The following is a 17,139-nucleotide window of genomic DNA, read 5'->3' as shown; positions in this document are numbered from 1 at the left end:
AGGTCAAAGACTTGAGACTTACTTTAGACTTGCAAAACAAAGACTTGGTCCCACCTCTGGTACAGGTAAATAAGTCTTTTATTTTAAAGTATTTCGGGTTAGAGAAGTTGTATTATTCTTCTGTGTCTGTAGTCCGTCTGCACCAGTCCTCTTCTCTCTCTTCTTCCTCTTCGAGTCAAAACAGACGAGTTATTGTCTCATTATCTTGTGGAGTTTGTATCCGTTCATTATCTCCCCGTGTTCAGTACACACTATTCAGTAAAAGTATTCAGTATTGTGTCAGAGGACTGTCTCGTGAGAAGAGCAGGAGTCTTCAGGGTCAAACACACGCACAAAGAATGACAAATATCTTCTACACTTTACAATGTATTTTATATTTATTTGTCAGTGTCTTTTTAAGGACAAGATATGATGGTACAAATTTGGATTTCATCATTAAATTGATTACAAGATGATTTTTTTTTTAATCTATTTTAGTAAGTTTGACAATGTAAATTAGAACTAAGTCAGAATTGAACCAGGAATATTCTAGATCTAAACCAGGACTCAACAAGGACTAAACCAGGACTGAAATAAGTCTTGGTAAGCAGGAGTAACTCAGGACTAAACCAGGACTAAACCAGAACTAAACCAGGACTAAACAAGAACTAAACCAGAACTAAACCAAGACTAAACAGGAACTAAACCAGACTTAAACTAGGACTAACCCAAGACTAAACCAGGACTAAACCAGGACCACACCTGGACCAAACTAGGACTAAAACAGGACTAAACAAGAACTAAACAAGGACTAAACCAAAACAAACAAAACAAAACAAAACCAGGACTAAACCAAAACTAAACCAGGACTAAACAAGGACTAAACAAGGACCACACCCGGACCAAACCCGGACTAAAACAGGACTAAAACAGGACAAAACCATGACTAAACCAGAACTAAACCAGGACTAAACCAGAACTAAACCAGGACTAAACAAGAACTAAACCAGGACTAAATCAGGATTAAACAGGAACTAAACCAGGACTAAACAAGAACTAAACCAGAACTAAACCAAGACTAAACAGGAACTAAACCAGACTTAAACTAGGACTAACCCAAGACTAAACCAGGACTAAACCAGGACCACACCTGGACCAAACTAGGACTAAAACAGGACTAAACAAGAACTAAACAAGGACTAAACCAAAACAAAACCAGGACTAAACCAAAACTAAACCAGGACTAAACAAGGACTAAACAAGGACCACACCCGGACCAAACCCGGACTAAAACAGGACTAAAACAGGACAAAACCATGACTAAACCAGAACTAAAGTAGAATTAAACCAGGACTAAACAAGAACTAAACCAGAACTAAGCCAGAATAAACCAGAACCAGGACTAAACCAGAACTAACCAGAACTAAGCCAGAACTAAGCCAGACTAAACCAGAACTAAACCAGAACTAAACCAGGACTAAACAAGAAATAAACTAGAAATAAACCAGGACTAAACCCAAGATGCCTGGACTTAATTAGTTTAGTTTACATCAAATCACCTGACTATATGCATCATTATTTTACACAAACATAAAGGTTTGAACCAACTAGTCCCTGATTAGTGGCCCAGCACTCAGTCCACTAAACCACTTTGGCCCTAAACTCTCTGTCAAACTCCACACTGGCATGTTACAAAGGGGAAAATGGGATTTAGACACAATATTGAGTGGAGTGTTTTTCTCAGACAAGATAATCACTAGTCTCTGCTCCAGCTTCCCTTTCAGAGTGGTCACATGACTCTCTGGCCCCTCCCCCTCTGCATGTGTGTCTGACCCCCCATCATTAGACCCTCTTCTCTCTCTCTCTCTATCCCCGGACCCCCCATATATTCACGCCTGGCTAGTCCTCCCCCATTATTTATCCTGTCTTTCCATAGATCTTCTCAATTCCTCATGTCCTGGTTTAGTCCTGGTTTAGTTCTGATCTCTTATTTAGGTCCGTGTTTGGGTTAAGATCTGGTTTTGGTCTTTTTTAGTCCCAGTGTCAACCTTCTTTAGATCCTAGTTTAATTCTATTTTCAGTCAGTTTATTTAAATCTAATATAGTCCTGATTTAGTCCTTGTGTAGTCCTGGTTCAGTTCTTTTGGAGTCCTGGTTTAATCCTAGTATCATATTTGTTGCTTAGACCTACAGTTAAATTATTGGCATTTAGTCCCAGTTTAGTCCCAATGTGAACTTGGTTTAGTTCCGGTTTAGTCACAGATGAGTCCTGTTGTGCAGACATGGTTTGGTCCTGGTTAAATCCTGGTTTAGTCCAGGTTAAATTCTAGGTTTAATCCAAATTTTGATGTGATGTGTGTGCAAGAAGGCATCACTATTATTCTATATTCTTGGTTTTAACCCAGGATAAGTTCTGGGTTAGTCCTGGTTTCTGGTTTTAGTCCTTGCAGTCTTTTAGTCCTGGTTCAGATCTTGTTAAGTTCTAATTTAGTCTTGCTTTACTTTCATGTTAAAGGTGCATTGTCTAACGTTTCTGGGGGAGGGTCCGTCAAATGCTTTTCTCCATGGAGATGTTATTTCTTTGTCTGGAATGTTTCACGGTACAGTTTTAAACCTTTCTGTCGTCAGGGAGACCAAAAAAGACCAAGAAAGACAATAACGTCTTTCTCCTTGATAAAATTCACTGAACATTCTCTTTGTTCCGGCTTTAAATCCTCGATCTCGGGAATTGTTACCACTTGTATTGCTCTTCGCTGATTGGCTGGTGCCCGAACTCACACTTCTGGGGGTTTTCCGAACCGTCTAGTGTATTCTGATTCCTGACCTAGTCACTGGAGAGAAATGAAATAGATTGGAGGCACTAGGTGGCTAATAAAATGTAGGAATGTAACAATAACCAAAATATTGTGATATCGTATTGTCAAAAGTGGACTGTCGCAATATATCGAATAAGAAGTTCCTTTGCTTAAATGCATGATTTTACAGTAACAACAACTTATAAACATCGGGAACTACATATCCCATGATTCATTTCCGTGCAGACAACATGAAGAAATATGTTTTTTACTTGAATTTTTGGGATTATGACGGAAATAAGTCACACCAAAATCTTGTCAAGGTATTTTAAAAGCAAAAAAGTGTCCCATCTACATCTATCAGCCTCTCCAAAATATCGCAATAAATATCATACCGTGAGATGTATATTGTGATAATATCGTACCAAGCGATTTGGATATCGTTACATCTCTAATAAAATGTAATAAATGTGAGGTAGAGCTGTTTAATGTCATACTGTGGAACATTCTAAACAATGAGATATCCATAGAAAGAAGCAGAAAAAGCTACACAGTGCACCTTTAAGGCTTAGTTTACCTCTTAATAAATTCTGACATAGTCCTGGTTGGATTGGGTTCAGTCCTGGTTCAGTCCTGTTTTCAACGTTGAGACACTATTCAGACCCTAGCACAGTTTTTGGTCCTTTTGTACTTGACATTTTTGGTCCTGTTTAGTCCTGATTCGGTCCTAAATCATCTTGGGTTAATCTCCATTCAGACCTTTAGCCCTGGTTAGTCCTGGTTCAGTTCTAATTCAGCCTCGGTCCCCTCCTCCCTCTTGTCCTTGAGTCTTTGTTTCCTTTTGCGTGGCTATATACACTCGCAGAATAATAGCCTTTTCTCTCAAAGTGAAGCATTTATTAAAAGTCACTGCGCTGTTCCCTCCGCGAGCCTCTGTGTTTGTCTGAGGAATCAATAAAGATCCACCCATTCAAAACACGGCCTTGGACTCAAACTGAAGAGGATTCCTAATGAAGACATGGTGAATAGAAGAGTGCGGCGCGGTGGGGACGGGAGCTGACAGCGTACTGTGTGGAGGTGTCGATGACTGGGAAAAAAACATGTTTTTTTATTCTAAACAATATTCTAAGGTTAAAAATTGTAACTCTATTTGAATATCTCTGAGTCTTTTTCTCGCAGAATGGTTTCTCTACTTCTAGCTTAAAGGTGCATTGTGTAACTTTTCTGGTGAATGATTTTCTCCATGTTATTGCTTTGACTGGAATGTTTCACAGTGTGGTATTATCGTACCGTAAAATCCGAACTATTGAGCGCACCTGAATATACGTCGCATCAACTAAATTTTAACAACATTTTAAAATTGTACATACCGTATTTTCCACACTATTAGGAGCTCTGGATTATAAGGCGCACTGTCATTGAATGGTCTATTTTCAAACTTTTTTCACAAATAAACCGCACCAGACTGTAAGGTGCATTAAACGAAACACAACAGTTCGATGGGTCAGTGGGACTTTTTTTGTGGCGTTCACGGTGACTCTGGGCTTTGTTCAGTTGTGGCGTGTAGGGAGGGTGCTGTCTGGGACCGCTGGATTGTCGGCGTGTTCGCAGTGACTCATTTGTTCAGTTGTGTCTAGAAGTGGCACATTGGATTCGCTTTTTCTGTTCGTTGTGCTGCGGGTGGTGCGGCTTTGTAGTTTACTGAAGTCGCGCTGGGACACCCGAGTGGATTCGTGTATAGGGCGCTCTGGATTGCAGTCGTTTTTTGATGGAGTTGGAGGCTTAAGAGCGCGCACTATAGGCCGCACCTGAATACAAGCCGCAGGTGTAAATGTCTTCAAGAACGTTTTCAAGTATGGGCCGTCTGCTTTTGTCGCCTCTGAAAGCTTTTGTCGTCTTTTCGCATTGAGTCAGTTTGTCACGCTGCCGTCACCAAAATCTCACCATCGACTCACTGTGCATGTCTCCTGCAGAAAGAGTCTCTGTGATGTCTGTATCATGTCAGTGTCTTGTAGGATTTAGTTTGCGGGGCTGGTTCTATCAGTCATGTATGAGTGGATGTCCGGCTACTGAAGTTTAGACGTTTCTTCTCGTCATTTTCGCACACGGGTAAGACGTATCCCCCTCACTAATGTTCGTTTAGCATCATAACTTATTTTATCACACGGCGGTTAACTTTTTTAGTGCACTGACAATATCGCGAGCTAGTGTCACAACTTCATGTTAACCCTAGATCCATGTGTAACCGCACAGACAGCGGCGTTTTCTCACTCAGGCTGCACGTATCCACTGTGTTGCCAAACCATAGACCGTATATATGAATGGACAATGTGCCAAACAAAGAATCCGTCCATATATTCGCCACAGGGTTCAAAGTGTGAGAAAAATGTGGCAGCTTATAGTCCGGAATTTATAGTATTTATTTCTATTTTTATGGAGACTAAACCAGACCATGTTACAGGCCAGATCTGTGGAGAGGCGACCCCTCTCACAGTCAGAAATCCTGTTTTTCTAGGCATTTTTGAGCTATAAAACCACCTGTAAGTGAATAAATATGAAGTAGAATAGTTTAATGTCATTCTGTGGAACATTCCAGAAAGCACAGCTGTGGCCATATCCATAGAAACAAGCAGGTGACAGACCCCCCAATCAAAAAGTTACATAGTGCACCTTTAAGTATAATCATTATTGCTATTATTATGTTATTTATTTTATTATCATTATGTATTCATTTCTTTTATTATTTTTTTTTCTTTTATGTACCTTTTACGTTTATATTAATTTTATGTGTGGGGGAAAAAAAAAAAAAACATATACTGTGATTTATGTGGAAAAAAATCATTGAATAAATTGAAAAAAAAAAAAAACAAACAAAAAAAAACGTGCAGCTTAGGCGATTTGAGACGCAATTTTGATAATTTCACAAATCTGACTTTTTTTGGAGGGAACTGTTCACTTTACAAGTTAAATGTGACTCAAATCAGTTTTTGATGTGTCCTGCTTTTTGAGAAATTACACATTGACAGACGCTGTACTGTTAAAACATACATTATTTTTGTCTATTGTATTTTTATCTTTCACCTTAAATTAGCGCGTTGATATTTCTGACTATAGTTTGAGTCACATTCTTTCCCAGTATATAACTTTATCTAAAACTTCTCACTTCTTAGCTTCTCTGCTGTTGTCTGGCAGATTTTGAATGGTGTTTTATTTTTGCATTTTCCAGTGAAAAAATATACCATTTCACCTGTAGCATTTCAGCGCAGTACAAGTCAGATGAATGTGACAAAAGATCAGACTCAAATCAGATTTATTTCCACATATGAAAGGTCAGATCAGATACAGGTCAAAAAAAATCTGATTTGGCCTGTAGTGTAAACACAGTGTTAGACTCTTGTTAATCTCATCATACCATAATCTGTCTTTATTTCTCCAATAACCATATAACGCAAAACTATCAGTATCGTTATAATGAGATAATTCACTTAGAAACAAATTATATAAGTGAACTGCATTAACACCATCTGACAGAAATGTAGAGAAATGTACAAAAACGTGATATAATAATGTATTATCAAAACCTTTTCTTAAAAAATCCAGGATTAGCCTTGATTTAGTCTGTGGTTAGGGCCGCTCCATGTTTGAAAAAAATAATTATCACGATTATTTTGGTCAATACTGAAATCACGATTATTCAAACGATTATTTTTTAGTTAGGATGCATTTATTCAGCATTTCTCTCTAAAATACCACATTGTTATGGATAATTTATGCAAAACTTTCAAATTGAAGATAAATATAGGGTACAAATATCAACCTTAGAGCAGTTTTGCGATGTATAAAACATAAAATGAATAAAATACACTTTGAACATGAAATAAGGCATAGAAAAACATAAATGTATCCAAAATAAATTTTATATCCAGCTGTTCTACAATCTCTATATTTAAAAAATAAAATAATATACTTATTTATATTAGGCATTGTTTTAATTAATCAGAAATGAATGCATCAGAAAGTATTCTAAAATATTACAGTTATATTGATATTGCAGTAAACAGCAAACATTTCCATTATCATGCAAGTATAAATAGTATAAAACAAGATATGGACATTAGTTAACAGCGTCTATTATCAATTAACTATTCATGTATAGGGATGGGACAATAAACAACAATATCGTTTATTGTGATTAAAAAGGGGCAATAATCATTTGTAGGACATTTTATATAATCATGATAATTGTCAACAAAGAGAATCAGCCTTGAATCACCAGAATGTGCTGAACAAAGCTACTTCTCTGCTAGATCGTGGTTGTTTTCACTCATAACAAAGAACAATTATATAAAAGTTGTTTAAACCTGGAACATTAAATAACATTAAAATTTCAATTATCCATATCCATAACATTTTTAAACAGTTAGGAACTTTAATAATTATCGTGATATAATTGTTAATCGTAATGATTTTGGTCTTGATCATTTCAGTATCGTCCCATACCCATTCATGTATTCTATGACAGTGTTTCTCAAACTTTTTTTCTGGGGATCCATATTTTAAAAGTCACAAACCTTCGCAACCCAAGTCCATAGACGTTATTCGTAAATCACAAAATAAAGGTGGATTTGACCATTATTGAACATTAATGAGGATATTTTATTGTTGACTGAGTGATCGTGTCTCTGAACAATTTACTCAAGTTTTAAACAATGAAAAACAGAAATTGAAGCAGCAATAAAAGGATCCATAAGTCGCCTATTTGGACATTAAATCTACCCCATTTCTTTTTCTTTTCAACATTCAATTGAACCAGCAATATTGGAACAAAATAGTCAATAAAACAATTACAAAAAGATTAGAAATTATACAAAACATGTCTTAACATTTCAACCTTCATGCAGATCGTAACAAGGCGACCCAAAAATGTTCTATGAGATTGAAAGAGATTTCTAATTTCGGTCTAAATCTGGTCTAAATCAGGATATTCCAGGGCCAGACTTAAACCAAGAGAACCTGGACTATACATCGCACCACACCAGGACTTAATCCGGATTAAAAATAACCAGATCTAAACCAGAACTAAGCAAGATCTGACCCAGGACTAACCAAATCTAAACCAAGATAGAGAGAAATCAGAACTAAACGAGGACTAAACCTATATAAGACTTTCTTGGACTCCTCATAGCACATATATCTTCGCTCCACCTTGATTGACAGAAATGCTTTTATTGCTTTTAAAGCTGACTAAAAGCTGTCTGTATTTTGACCTGTTCACTTTAGTTATTTCCCTTCTTCGCCTCCTCTGACCTCTGCGCTTGTATGTAGCGGACGCCATCTTGAAACGGCTGCATTAACCTTTATTTGCCCAGGGTCCCCTCGCAAATTGGGGTTAACCTGCCTCTTCCCGACCTGCTTCAGAGGGACCAAAACAGATTCCTTTGAGGAAAACTGCGGATCTGAATCGATGAGAGGTATAAAGGAGTTTTTTTAGGAATTTTGTCTGGGTTAGAAATGGGAAAAGCCAACTATGTGTGGGCAGATGAAAGAGGAGAAATGCTTGTTTTAACCTTGTTTTTTTTATGTTTTCGCTTTCACTCGAGGATCTGCGCTGTCATTGATCTACACATATTTTGTTGTGAGGGTGTGGAAAAATTGAAATCTTGATAGAAATTGATTTGACTTTTGTATAAGAAATATCTGCTTTTCTTAAACCTGCAAACTTTGTCAAACCTTGAACCTGAAAACGCAGTTGTATATAGGGACTAGCTTTTTGTAAGACGCTGAAGTAACTTATTTGAGACATTTACAGACAGGGAACAGGCTTTTCAGATTCACAGGTGAGACATTTCAGTTGGCAGTCATGGTTAGAGCCGCTCGATTATGTAAAAAATCATTATCACGATTATTTTGGTCAATACTGAAATCACGATTAATGGTAACACTTTATTTTAGGGTGCACTTATTAACATCTAATTTCCTGCTATTTAGTATAGTTACAAATGGTTTATTTGTCATTCATTAGCTTTTATTCTGCTCTTATTAATGTCTAATTCCCCATAAGCTGATTCTGTTATTAGTTAGACATTTACAAACACTTTCCTATTAATACACTCCTTATTACTGCTTATTAATACGATACTAGGCCATTTCTGTCCATGAATTATGAGTCTAGTAAGCTTTTGGTAATAAGGGTGTTGTTAAGGACAAGCAGCACAAGAAATTTTGTTTTTACTTATTTGTGCCAAAAGTTTATGAGAATCATAATTCATGGACAAAAATGTGGAATTGGACATGAATAAGGGCTGAATAAATACTAATTAATGAGAAATTAACTGTTTACAACTATGCTAATTAGTGGGTAGTTAGATGGTAATAACTGTTACCTTAAAAATTTACACAAAACTTTCAAATTGAAAATAAATATAGGCTACAAATATGAACCTTAGAGCAGTTTTGCGATGCATAAAATTTATAAAATATACTTTGAACATGAAATAAAACCATAAATGTATCCAAAAAATAAACTATATAACTATAATAAACTGAACCTGTATAAATATCTGATATCTGAATATCTATATCTGAATAAACTGATCTTTTTTCTTCTCTTTCTTCTTTCTCTACCAGGAATACTTTTACATCAAGTCACATTTAAATGAAAGTGTAAAAATGCAAAAGCTCCAAATGATTCTAGTGAAGATGTTTGGATTTTAAAAACACAGTGGAGCACTTCCTGTATGACATAACCTCACAAGGGACGTAATAAGGGACTCTTTAATATTACAGTTTACATATAGTTTAGAATAGTATACATATATATTTAGCCTGTATTTAGTTTTTTTTTTTTATATTTCTCCAACTGTTAAGGGCCTATTTATGTGAAATAAAAAATAGACACAAAATTAAAAAGTTAAGCTAATATTTATTCAACACATTTTTTATTTTTTTTAGTTTGTGGACTCAATGTTCAGGGCCAGCACTTGTAGATACTTCATTTCTTTCTGTTTCTAGCAGCTTCTATCTTAAAGAAAAAAGACTGTTTAAAAGATGAATTATTAACACAAGCGCTGAATCCCAAGAGAAACAAAATAAGATTGTCTGTCTCCAGAAAGAACCCATACGCCCATATATGGTCACCACCCAACAAATTCATACATTTTTAAAACACAATTTCCAGATATTGAAATGTTATACATTTTTAATTGTTTTGCCTGGGAGGGGCTCGAACACACATGTCAACAGTTTTTCACTACATGTTTCTGTTGCCATCTGTCATAATGTTTTAGGGACATTTAAAAGCTCTGTTACCATGGGACTCTGAAGGACTGTATATTTTATTATGGGCTTGGGATAGACCTAAGATAGTCCTGGTTTAGTCCTGGTTTAGTTCTTGTTTATCTTTGGCTTTGTGTGTTTTTAGTAATCGAGTTGTCATCACAATCCAGTCCTGGTTAAGCTTAGTTAATTAGCCCCATTAAAGTTGTTTTATGGAGCTTTTCTGGTGTCTCCATGGAGATGTTTGACGCTGAATGTTCAACAGTATGGCATTAAACTTATTTATCGCCATGGAGACAAGCAAATGATGCCATTGAGGAAAGACAACGTTGCTTCCAGTAACAACGCATGTTTTTTGAGGTGTTTCTAAGCAATAAAAATACCTGTTATTGAACAAATATGACAATGATCATCTCCATGGAGACAAACAGTGGCACCCATTACCAGAAAAGTTACGTAGTGCACCTTTAAGCCATGGCTTGAATCCTCTGTTTCGCCCTGTTTAGTCCAGATTGGCTCATCCATACCGCTACAACCTGGTTTCTGCTTTCTACTTAAAGGTGCATTGTGTAACTTTTGGTTTTTTGGAAGGCCTGTCACATCCTTTTCTCTGCGGAGATGTTGTTGCTTTGTCTGGAATGTTCCACAGTGTGACATTAAACAGCTCTATGTTACATTTATTAAATTACAGGTGGTTTTATGGCTCAAAAATACTAAGAAAACCAGGCATTCTGACTGTGAGAGGGATTTCCTCTCCACAGATCTGACCTGTAACTTGGCCTGCATTGGTCTCCATGAAGATATAAAGGTGAAATAATATCTCCATGAAGAAAAGCATTTGACAGACTCTCCACAATAAAAGTTACACAATGCACCTTTAAAGGGTAAATACTTTTCTATACAAACGCTTAATAGATTTTTTTCAGATTGTCAATTGTTTCTTTAACAATTACCGATTCATAATTTATTTTCAGACTGTTTTGTGCCTGTAGTGTTATTGACGTTATTGTTCGGTTATAATGGAACACAATGGACCCACCCACTCACTCCCACACTGTCCCAGATCAGGCCTGCACCCCCAGCTACAGACCTCCGGAGGTCCTGCTGTTAAATAAAACATGAGGACCAGGCTGGACCACTCCCAAAGTCCTCTCCAAAGACCCCCCTAGTCCTGGATAGAACTCTCCAAGACCCCCCTAGTCCTGGTTAGACCCTTCCAACCACCAACCCTGTTTAGATTAGACTACATGGATGCAAAACACTGCAGTCAGACCTTGTTTAGACATGGTTTGATACTGGTGAAGTCCTGGTTTAGATCTTTGCAAGTACAACACTCATCGATATTAAAACGAAACTAGAAATGTAGTATGGAGTCTTTTCCTTAATATGTGAGCGTTTTATCGTGACAGCACTAGTTCAGTCCGAGTTTAGTCCTGGTTCAGCCCTGGTTTAGTCCTGGCTCATGTCTTTGGTTCAGTCTTGGTTTAGTCCTGTATTAGTTATGGTTCAGTCCCGGTTCAGTCCTGGTTTATTTCTGGTTCAGTCCTGGTTCAAATTTGGTTCAGTCCTGGTTCAAATTTGGCTTAGTTCTGGTTCAGTTTTGGTTTAGTCCTTGCTCATGCCTCTGGTTCAGTCCTGGTTCATGTCTCTGGTTCAGTCCTGGTTCAGATTTGGTTCAGGCCTTGTTCAATCCTGGTTCAGTCCTGGTTCAGTCTTGTTTTAGTCCTGGTTCAGTTTTGGCTCAGTCCGGGTTCATGTCTCTGGTTTAGTCCTGGCTCAGTTTTGGTTCATGTCTCTGGATCAGTCCTGGTTCAGTCCTGGTTCAGTCCCAGTTCAGTTCTGGTTCATCCCCAGTTTAGTCCTGGCTGGTGGCTCTGGTTCAGTCTTGTTTGAATCCCGGTTCAGTCCTGGTTGAATCCCGGTTCAGTCCTGGTTGAATCCCAGTACAATCCTGGTTCGCGGCTCTAGTTCAGTCCCGCTTCAGTCTCGGTTCAGTCCCGGTTCAGTCCCGGTTCATTTCAGGTTCATGTGTTTGATTTGTATGAATGAATGCATGAGCCCCGCCTCCTCACTGACAGCAGATTCACTCTCACTCACCCTTTCACAACCCCCACTGTTACTACGACGACTACTGGATGATGTCACCTGCTGTGAGCATCAGACTTCAGCTTGAGCTCAGACGCTGTAGGTGTAGACCGGAAAAATAATTTAATAATGATTAGTTTTGACTTGTTGGAATGTTGATTGGCAGCAACTATACAAATACACAATACATCACTGGGGTGTGTTTATATTGACTGCATTGTACAGAGCAAAGGATCATGGGTAATGTAGTTCCTCTGCCTTTTTAGCATGATAATCCAACAAAACAATGCACTTAAGCCTATAGGAATTAGACATTGTGTCCAACATAAAGTGACATTTGAGCAGAGTTTCTTTACTCCAAAACACTGATCATATTGTCGCCATTTTACTAAGTTAAAGGTACGTCAAAGTCTTATTAAAAATTGTATAAAGATGTTCACATTTTTAAAATATATATATAAAAAAAATATTGTATGTATTTGTAAAAAAAAATCACATTCTTTTTACAATGGAACATATAACATTGATTAAATCATAGCAGAAATAACCAAAACAAAACAAAACAAAAAAACAAATTGGTTGAGTGGGAAGAAGATTTTTTTTAATTTAAAAATGTATTTAATCCCACCCCCTCTTCTAATCTAACACAATGAGCTTTCTTTTGAATTATTAAATATAAACATTAATATAACTTTTACTGATAACAATTGTAATTTATTTTTTGATTTATTCTTAATTACCAAAACTGTACTCAATGGTCAAGCTGGATAATTTCAGTCCTGGAATTGCCAACTGAACTAAAAGTAAAATGTAGCTGTTAACGTGAAAACTACCACTACATGACATCACAAGGTGGAGCAGAGCATTTTGAGCTTTGGAGATGTAGACAGTAGGGATGTAACGATATCCAAATCTCACGGTACGATGTTTATTGCGATATTTTGGAGAGGCTGATATAATTGTAGATAAGACACTTTTTTGCTTTTATCTTTTTACAAGATTTTGGTGTGAATTATTTCCATCATAATCCCAAGAATTCAAGTAAAAAACATATTTCTTCATGTTGTCTGCGCTGAAATGAATCATGGGATATGTAGTTCCCAATGTTTATTAGCTGTTGCTGCTATAAAATGATGCATTTAAGCAAAGGAACTTGTGATTCGATATATTGTGACAGTCCGCGATATTATTTTGAGACTTTTGACGATATAATATCTCAATATTTTGGTTTTATTACATCCCTATTAGACAGACTAATAATGCAGGATAATTGAAACTTTAGGGGATGTTTTTGAGCATATCTTAAAGCTCACAAGAGTCAATTTTGTGTAATATAAGACCTTTAATCTGTGTTTAATTTGTTGTCACATGATCCGTCTCATTTGCACACTCCATTTAAGTATCAAAACTCTCCAATTAATTATGCAGGGTTGTCATTTCAGATGTACTTAAACACTGACAATCACTCAAATTATACGGAAATGCGCTTATTTACCCCCCTTATATCCTCGTTAGTTCAATTTCACCGTGCGTCTAACCCTGACACTAATCTATGCAGTTTGGGTCTGTTATTATGCCGATTTCAAAACCGTCTTAAACTCCGTGATATCAGGCTTAAGTCAGTGACACCTGTCCCAGCTGGTTCTTCCCATGGTGCACTGGGGCTCTTCTGGGACCCCTTACACCCTACACCCCCCCTCCCCTGTGTAGAAGGAGCAGCTGTGGGACGTCCTGCGGTGAAGACAGGCCGAGAACAATGGAAACGAGTGGTGTTGGCGGGAGTCAGATAATGACCCTGTGAAGAGATTAAATCAGATTATAATCAGATTATAATCAGATTAAGACGCGTTTAAAGAAAGCAAAACGAGATGGTGGCGCTGGGAGGAGGGAGGGCAGGGATGTGATGTGCTGACAGACGAGATAAACTGAACCAAGGATAAAACAGGGCTGAACCAGGACTGAACCAGGACTACACCGGGACTAAACCAGGGCTAAACTGTGACTAAACCAGGACTGAACCAAGACTAAACCAGGACTAAACCAGGGCTAAACTGTGACTAAACCAGGACTGAACCAGGACTACACCGGGACTAAACCAGGGCTAAACTGTGACTAAACCAGGACTGAACCAAGACTAAACCAGGATTAAATCAAGTGTAAACCAGAGTTAAACCAGGGTTAAACCAGGGCTGAACCAGAACTAAACTAGGAATAAACCAGGACTGTATCAGGACTAAATTAGGACTAAACCAGGTCTAAACCAGGACTGAACCAAGGCTTAACCATGACTAAACTAGGACTAAACCAAGGGTAACCCAAGGCTAAACTAGGACTAAACCAGGGTTAAACCAGGGTTAAACCAGGACTAAACAAGAGCTAAACTGTGACTAAACCAGAACTAAACCAGGGCTAAACCAGGTCTAAACCAGGACTAAACCATGTCTAAACCAGGACTAAACCGGGGCTAAATCAGGACTAAACCAGGACTAAACCAGGTCTAAACCAGGACTAAACCAGGTCTAAACCAGGACTAAATCAGGTCTAACCCAGAGCTAAACCAGGACTAAAACAGGTCTAAACCAGGGCTAAACCAGGACTAAACCAGGTCTAAACCAGGACTAAAACAGGTCTAAACCAGGTCTAAACCAGGACTAAAACGGGTCTAAACCAGGGCTAAATCAGGACTAAATCAGAGCTAAACCAGAACTAAATCAGGACTAAACCAGGAGTAAACATTCATATTATGTGATTAGAATACCTGTTAATGGATTTGAACCCTCAACGTCTTTGTATTTCTTGGCAAATTAAGTCCATAAATCCACCTCAAATCTCCTCCCATCATACTTTTTTTTATCTAATTTGTAACTGTAGGGAACTTAGTTTTTGGTACTACTATTATTTATAGCCCAGTGATTTTAGTACTGCAATTATTCGTAGTATTAGTAGTACTTGTAGTAGTAGAGGGTGTTTTTTGTTCCGTCTTTCCCGCCTCTGTCTACTCCTTTTAATTTACGTCTATAACTTCACACTTTCAGTCTTTACCTCATTAAACATTGAACACTTTGGCCACACCCCTTCCATTGTAAACAAACCCCACCCCCTTTTACCTCTCGTCCAATCCCTCCCTTTTGTTTACACATAAGCCCCTCCCCCAGCCTCTCTCCAGCCAATCAGCTCCCTCGCCGGCTCCCTGTTCTGTCTACAGCTGTTTGAACAATGTGGTCCGTCTCACTCGTCCTTCAGTGCTCTTCTGTCAGTGTCACAACAGCCTTTTATCACCCTAATGCAATTATACAAGGAAATAGACTAAAAGAATCTGAATTTTTGAGGATAATTTCGTGAGAAGTTTCGATTTGGACTAATGTATCACAAGTGGAGCATCTCAATAGTGAAGTAAGTGTTTATAATGGCAGTTTATGAGAATGAATACACGCTTTTTTTTAAACATTTATTAGCACATAATCAAACTGTAAATAGATTTTCAAGGTTTATTTATGTATTTTATTGAAGGAACAAGATAGAAATGATTTGTTTTTTTTTTATTTGCATGTAATACTAAATAATTGTGTAAATGTGGTGTTTATTTTGAACTGGCTTAATATGAAAGATAATTTGTTTCATCAGATTTTCAATTTTAAATGCTGATTTTTTTTGTTTTTTTTGTCAATTTTGATTTTAACACCAACATTAAATAGTAAATATTGGTAATATACAGGAAATTTGATTTTCAGTGTGTCATCAGTATTGATTTATTACAAAAAATGCAATGTGGCTGTATTTTCTTATTGTCAAAGGTCTCTTGAAAATTGTCTTTTGCCCAGGTTTGAACAGTTTTTAAATCCTAATTGAGATGTTTTGATCTTTCTCTGAACCTTCATTTAGTCAAATTTCTTAATTTCAAGTCAGTGCCGCTTTGATCATCGTAATTGTTCAGCAATTTGAAAATAGAGAAGACTTTGAAATAAAATTTGACTGAAAATATGTTGTAATTAGTGAGAAGACGACATGAATTTTGACCATTTGTGAAATTGTAACTGACCTGATGTAGTTCTCATTGAGTCCTGGTTTAGTTCTTGGTTCGACCTGAACTGAATCCTGGTTAGTCCTGGTTTAGTCCTCCTTGGTTAGACCTTATGTAGTCCTGGTTGAGTCTGGGTTTAGTTCTGTTGTAGTCCCAGTTGAGTCCTGGTTTAGTCCTTGTTTAGACCTGATGTAGTCTTGATTGAGTCCTGGTTTAGACCTGATGTAGTCTCAGCTGAATCCTGGTTTAGTCATTGTTTAGACCTGTTGTAGTCCTAACTGAGTCCTGGGTTAGACCTTGGTTAGTCCTGGTTTAGTCCTTGCATAAACCCAGTGTAGTCCCGATTGAGTCCTGGTTTAGTCCTGGTTTAGACCTGATGTAGTCCTGACAGAGTCGTGATTTAGTCCTGGTTTAGACCCGATGTAGTCCTGGTTTAGACCTGATGTAGTTCTGACAGAGTCCTGGTTTAGTCCTGGTTTAGACCTGATGTAATCCTGACAGTGTCCGGGTTTAGACCTGATGTAGTCCTGGCAGAGTTCTGGTTTAGACCTGATGTAATCCTGACAGTGTCCTGGTTTAGTCCTGGTTTAGACCTGATGTAGTCCTGGCAGAGTCCTGGTTTAGACTTGATGTAGTCCTGGTTTAGACCTGATGTAGTCCTGACAGAGTCCTGGTTTAGTCCTGATGTAGTCCTGACAGAGTCCTGGTTTAGTCCTGATGTAGTCCTGACAAAGTCCTGGTTTAGACCTGATGTAGTCCTGACAGAGTCCTGGTTTAGACCTGATGTAATCCTGACAGAGTCCTGGTTTAGAGCTGATGTAGTCCTGGTTTAGTCCTGGTTTAGACCTGATGTAGTCCTGACATAGTCCTGGTTTAGTCCTGATGTAGTCCTGGTTTAGACCTGATGTAGTCCTGGTTTAGACCTGATGTAGTCCTGGTTTAGACCTGATGTAGTCCTGGTTTAGACCTGATGTAGTCCTGGCA

At 37.7% G+C, this 17,139-nt stretch overlaps 1 protein-coding gene across 1 annotated transcript in view; it reads left to right on the top strand.

The window, feature by feature from the left end:
* The window catches only part of plxnb3 (plexin B3), a 212,713-nt gene that overhangs the window by 76,520 nt on the left and 119,054 nt on the right, over window positions 1-17,139 (top strand). The gene's annotated exons all lie outside the window — the stretch shown is intronic.

Source organism: Boleophthalmus pectinirostris, unplaced genomic scaffold (genome assembly GCF_026225935.1).
Source record: "Boleophthalmus pectinirostris isolate CB_2022bp ecotype Guang Dong unplaced genomic scaffold, ASM2622593v1 HiC_scaffold_8, whole genome shotgun sequence".
Classification (NCBI taxonomy): domain Eukaryota; kingdom Metazoa; phylum Chordata; class Actinopteri; order Gobiiformes; family Gobiidae; genus Boleophthalmus; species Boleophthalmus pectinirostris.
This window is presented reverse-complemented; position numbering and strand designations above follow the sequence as displayed.